Source organism: Mytilus californianus, unplaced genomic scaffold, assembly GCF_021869535.1.
Source record: "Mytilus californianus isolate M0D057914Y unplaced genomic scaffold, xbMytCali1.0.p SCAF_3, whole genome shotgun sequence".
NCBI lineage: Eukaryota > Metazoa > Mollusca > Bivalvia > Mytilida > Mytilidae > Mytilus > Mytilus californianus.
In genome coordinates, this window is record NW_026262679.1 from 15,196,422 (window position 1) to 15,203,234 (window position 6,813).

General features: G+C 31.4%; 1 protein-coding gene across 2 annotated transcripts in view; it reads right to left on the minus strand.

Annotated features, from left to right (window-relative positions):
- The window catches only part of LOC127733978 (protogenin-like), a 63,988-nt gene extending 57,175 nt beyond the window's left edge, over positions 1-6,813 (minus strand). For both annotated transcript variants that reach the window (XM_052243466.1, XM_052243465.1), the window contains exon 1: positions 6,344-6,813. The gene's annotated coding sequence lies outside the window, so the exon portion shown is untranslated. The remainder of the gene's footprint in view (positions 1-6,343) is intronic.

Sequence of the window (6,813 nt, forward strand, 5' to 3'; positions counted from 1 at the left end):
TACAGTCACTGTCAACTTTCCAAAGTAAGTAAAAAAATATAGCAAATCTATCAATATATCTGTGGTCGGAAATCATATATACAGCGGTCAGAAATCATATATACAGCGGTCAGAAATCATATATACAGCGGAACGTATTTAGTTAAAGAATAATGAATGCTCTTTCTTTTCTTGAGAAACCAAGAAGAGCAATACAGTTGGTTTCTATAGGAACGCCATAGATTCAAAAACGACAACCACTGAACAACAAGCTCCTGACTTAGGACAGGTGCATAAAAATGCAGCGGGTATAAACGTTTTAACAGGCGCCAACCTTCACCCTACCTGAAACAGTGGTATAACATTACAACATAAAAAGACACACAATAAAACATCAATTGAAATGATTAAATCGATCAAAAAGATAATACACAAAAACAAGTAAATATACACCGAACGAATAAGTTGATCTGTGACACAGTATAAATTAAAAGATGTTTCAATGTCAAAAAGACAAATTTAACCTAGGACAAAATGGCGTTAAATAAAGTAACGTACAAAGGTAAATTTAAATATAATATTTTTGTTGTTAGTACAGAAACATTTTTTACAAAATAAATTTGTTTTTCATAGTACGAGTACAGAAGTGAAATTTTTTTCGTCAAACTAAATACTTGTCAAAGGTGGTACATATTAAAAATAGTAAGACGAGATATAACACAAAATAAGAAAACATTGAATAACAGAAATGCATTGCAAATTGTGTCAACAGGTCAAATTAACATGAAAGTACGATTTGAGAGTGCTTGCAGTTACTGAAAGCTAGTTAAAAGCCAAAAACAATTAATTATAAAAAATCATGCATCAGAGACTAAAATCAATTCAAACACATCACAGGCAGGGATTTAGTGTTTTAACGCCATGGACAGTCAAAGAAGACATGACTTGTGCAATGCCAAAATAAAAGTAACGAAAGGCAGTAGGATAGTTAGGATTTAACTTTATAAAAAATATGTATGATGTTATGTATAGATAAAACAATTTCTAAATAGAAAATAAACTTGGATGTGTATATATATATATCTCAAAAAACCATTCGAAAAGAATACAAATTTAGTTATATTTTAATTTGTTGATGACAAAATCGATGTTAGTGCCAATGAAAACAATATTCAAAGATCTTATTACAACATTAATAAGATAACCTTTACTGATAAGATTGTTTAAAGGTTCGATAAGTTTACACGGATCACATAGTGATTTCCGCGCTTTAAGTACAATATTACGGTAAAATTTAGGATGTGAAATACAAATTTACTGATCAAATCTTTGTATCTATGAAAGAATTTAGTAAATGTTTTAAGTAATTTATGGTAACTTATCAATATATAATTCATACCTATCAATGCAATGAAGGAAAGGAAGAAAAAAAAAAAACGCTTGCGAAATTCCTTGCATAAAAAATGAAAACAACACGTTTCATGCGTCCGAAGCGCTTTTCATATTTTACCCTGTTGATTGGATAAATACTAAATAAGGAGATGTTGTGGTAATATGATTGTCCAAGAGACGCCTATACAATAGAGTCATGTTGTGGTAATATGATTGTCCAAGAGACGCCTATACAACAGAGTCATGTTGTGGTAATATGATTGTCCAAGAGACGCCTATACAACAGAGTCATGTTGTGGTAATATGATTGTCCAAGAGACGCCTATACAACAGAGTCATGTTGTGTTAATATGATTGTCCAAGAGACGCCTATACAACAGAGTCATGTTGTGGTAATATGATTGTCCAAGAGACGCATATACAACAGAGTCATGTTGTGGTATTATGATTGTCCAAGAGACGCATATACAACAGAGTCATGTTGTAACTTGTGGTATTATGAATGTCCAAGAGACGCCTATACAACAGAGTCATGTTGTGTTAATATGATTGTCCAAGAGACGCCTATACAACAGAGTCATGTTGTGTTAATATGATTGTCCAAGAGACGCCTATACAACAGAGTCATGTTGTGTTAATATGATTGTCCAAGAGACGCCTATACAACAGAGTCCAGAGGAATGAGCATTCGCAAACGTTCATCTTCAATGCAGCAATTAAAACTCGTAACATACAAAAAAATACTTATTACACATATTGCCAAGTGTGTTACAGAACTATTGAATTGTATTAATTTTTAGTCAACCAAAATATTGTTAAAACAGATATTTTAATCAGATGGTTATTACTTTTTTTGAAATGCCATGCCACTTATTCATTCTTATCGATGATAATTGTCTTAGTATGTTTGTCGATATATATTTTGCTTTATATACATATGTTTTGAGATAAAAAAAAAACCTGTCATAACTTAAGAATACTATAGATATTTGTATAAAGCTTGAACTTCGTTATTTAATATAAGTATAGTATATTGTAGTATTTCAAGGAGGCTTGTTTGTATTGATTCTAGAACTGCATCGAGTGTGATACAGTAGTTCTACAACTCGAAAAAGTTAAATAAGTAAAGCAGGGAGATGTTGTTTTTTTAAACATATTACAATAGTGTGGAGTAATATCTTATCAGATGAAATACAGTAATTGTAATTGTTTCTTCAATGATTTTAGATTTTTCTTTTGTCGCCAATGGATATTGAATATTCCCTAATAGAAAAAAAACATTGAACTTTTATGAAGTTATGCCAACATTGTTGATTTACATTTTTATCATATGTTAAGCAAAAATATATGATGTATGTCCAGTTTTGCATATGCAATAAAACGATGATGAATGACATTTATTCTTATGTTGTGGTGTCACACCATTGTTTCAGGTTGAGGTAAGGTTGAACGTTCGAAAACATGTTAGTAGTTGTCAGTGGTTGTCGTTTGTTGCTGATTATCATTTTTGTATTTCGTTCATTGGTTTTTACATAAATGAGGCCGTTAGTTTTCTCGTTTGAATTGTTTTACATTTGTCATTTCGGGGCTTACTAGTATGTGGTATGGGTTTTGCTCATCGTTGAAGGCCGTCAATCATATCACCACATCTCCTTATTTAATGTTTATCAAATCAACAGGGTAAAATAAACGTTGTAACCCTATTGCTGCCTCTAATTTAATGTGGTTACATTTCGTTTGTCAGGAAATACGACGTTTGTCACATCACACGCCCGACTATGGCGTTATTTGATGTCACAACCTGATGAAGCTACATTGGAGGCCTGATGAAGCTACATTGAAGTCCCATTGAAGAACCATATTACACTGTTTACACATGTAATCTTTAATTTTGAAGAGATATAGTAACGAACAGTTGCTTGTTTAAATTAAAAATATGGACAGAACCGGACCGATATTAATATGTGTTCTCTGCCTACATCTCTCTTCCCAGGTGTTCATAGAATTGCTTATCAGTGTTTCAGTTGTCTGTAGCACTCTGCTCAGCTCTTCATAAAATTGCATTTGTGATGTCAAAAACGTTAACCCGGCCTAAATAACTTTGACCCGGACATATCAAGTCAACTTCTAGTTTGGTGATGATACAAAGAAATCACTTGTTTCTATCATGCAAAATACACAAAAAAAAATCGATAAATCCATTATCAGATTTCATTATATTTATACTGTAAAATGTAAGTTGCTCGACACAATATGAAGCCTGTTTCAAGTCGTTCGCTGCGCTCAATCGACAAAAACGTTCATATTGGGACTCGCAGCTGAGAATTTACAATATCAATAAGCAGATAACTTGATAATCGGTACATATATCGGGGCTGTGAAGTCAACAATGCTTGGTGCGGACTTTTCATGAACACCTGATAATCGGTACATACATGTATAACGGGCTTGTGAATTCAATAATGCTTGGTGCGGACTTTTCATGAAAACGTGATAATTGGTACATTTGTACGCCTCATACCAAATAACTTTTATGTTCATTTCCTATCATAGTATTGAACGACTTTAGTAGTTCTTTTATGCTGAAAAATACATTTATTTATTATGGTACACCCGCGGTATAAACAAGACAAGCATTACAATAACTTTTTTTCTCCCCCAAAGAATAGTTGTGCTTTAAACATATGACAATTATTGTCCAAACATATAAAATATATTTAGCAATTAAGAATGATGAACACACTGCCAGCATGCAATTTCTCTAATTTCCCTAATCCCAAATTTTTTTTGTAAAATTGATTTATTAGGTAATTCACCACTATACTTTACAAAATGTGCTTTTTTTGTCAATATTGAACAACTCATCTAAACGGCTTTAAAATGATCCATCTTTCTACTGTGCTTATTGGGTAATTAACCACCGACAGAGTTCATAACCAACCTATACACCCTACTCAACTATTAAGTGATATATTTTCTCGATTCTTTCGTAAGTGCATTGAAATCTATCCCAAAAATCCCCAAAAAGTTTCATTCATACGACTTTGTGTCTTCTGTGTACTAATATGTATAAAATCATGAGTATACTAGCGGTTTAATATATACTATACATTTGATACTTTAAGATATGTAACATTCCTCCTGTCTTGTATATTGATCAGTAGTCATAGTGTGCTATTCATTCAGTAAAATATTAATTACAATGCACATCGAATGTAACATTACATGTGTAACGATTCGTATAACAATATGTTTACAGCATTCCGGAGAAGTTTACTAGACATCTACATCTACTAAATAGAAAGGTTCATACAGTAACGGAAGTGTTCTGTCAATTTGCATTATGTTGGAATCGAAAAGTATGGTATTTAATCGTCATTAACTCAATGGTCTTATTTAACAAGTTATTAAAGATGAACTTAAGATAAATTATGACATTTTGTTTCATATAATAATATACAAGAAACATGCATAAAAAAATGACAATGTACTTAGTAGTGTGAGACTTTATTATATGTCTGTTGATTTTCAGGACTGATTTTAAGGGGGTACCTAACACTTGGACTAATAAAGATTTGGCTCGTTCAATTTTCATAAAATTTTGACAAAATAATTATTTTGACCTGTTGGCAATAATATAAAAATTGCAAGAAATTTGAATCACACAATTTACAGGAATAATTTCATTGGATATCATATAGCAGTTTGACAAACACTAATTTGGATCATTGAGAATTTTGATTTTTCTTTACTAATAGTATGTGATTAAAATGAGTTTAACTCCCTTATTTGTTCTGCACCCCCTTAAGTCTCCGATGAAATTACTAACATATTTGTCCTGCAATGAAAATGGTCCCGTATGTGGATTTATTTTCTATTATTATCACTATGTCTGTGAACAAGTGTTCACAAAGGTACCATTCACCCAGTAGGAGGTGATTTATCCCTCATCATCAATTATTACATTTTATACCGCATACACTTTGTAACATTTTATTTGTCTTTCGTCTATTTATTTTGTCTATGGTATTGTTGTTACTTACTCGACCTGTAGTTTTTAATTACCTTCTTGGAATCAGCTTTCTTATAACAGAAATTCACCAATTACGTTGATGAACTTTGAAATTTTAATAGCGTTCCGTATGCAGGTTGATAAAAAAAAGAACTCTTCGGATGCACATTTGATATACATGTAATCACTTTTCTTCATCAATGTTAAATTTGAAGAGTAGGATAATATGTCAATAGTTGTACTATGTTCAGTATTTCAAGAACTGCCGAGTTCATCACCGGATTTGGGAGAGATTCGTGTTCTCACTCTTTAGTTTTATGTGAGCTGTTTTGTCGCCTGTGGTCTGTTTGTCTTATTTTATATATTTGTTATGGTGTTGAATGTTTATTTTCGATACATGGTTTTGAATTTCCCCCTTAATATCTTCTCTTAACTTTACAAATTCTAATTGTGATGTCTCATTTGATAATGGTACACTCAAGGTGCAAATGACAGTTACACACTCAATCGATACTTTTATTTGATAACTGTTTTATGTGAGTGTAATCATAACTTAAAATTGAGCAGTAAAAATCAACTTATTATAAGATTCGATGATTTTAAAAGACTTTGGCCATTTCAAATGTATTCGCTCAGCCAAAACTTTCTGAAAACACCAAAATAATTAGACTATTTGTATAGTTATAATACTATTTGATTATTTTTAGATAATCAACTCGAATAAAAAACGACCGAAATAATTATACGTTAAACCTAGTTGATGCCTCTAGATTTGTAGGGAGAAACGTTCAGTTCATACTTTGTTCTAAACTATCAAAATTATGATGTAAATTTGAAACATTATAAATATATAATAGTATACCTACCTTCTTCATAGATATAACTTTAATGTAGTACATACGGAAACATCTGCACATGTGCCTTTAAATGTTTTAGAATTAAAATAAAAAAGCGACTTACCAACTTTTCATATCAGCAATTTTCAATCTATTAAATCCTTAAAGAATATAATAATCCTACAAGTTGTTACAATGATCTGATGCACAGAATCAATTTGCCAGAATGTCTGGAATTCATTTTCATTATCTTACATCCGATCATCGCTTGTGAATCGTTCAAAAACACAACTGTCAAGGGAATAGTAGACTTAAAGTAATAAGTACCTTCTCTATAGCATAAGATAATTTTACTAAGGCTGTTCAGTATTTTGTTATATTACGAATAAAACGATAAAACACAGCAAGTCTAGAATCTGAAAAAAAATGTGTCTTTTACTGTTGCAATTACTGCAAAAATATTTCCAATAGCAAAGCACGATATATAAATAAATTACCAGTGAAATTCCCTGCCACTTTACTGATTAAAGTAGAATAGATTTGTAACGATACTAAAACTACCACTCTCTTGCCTTTAAACGCAATCATTAACAC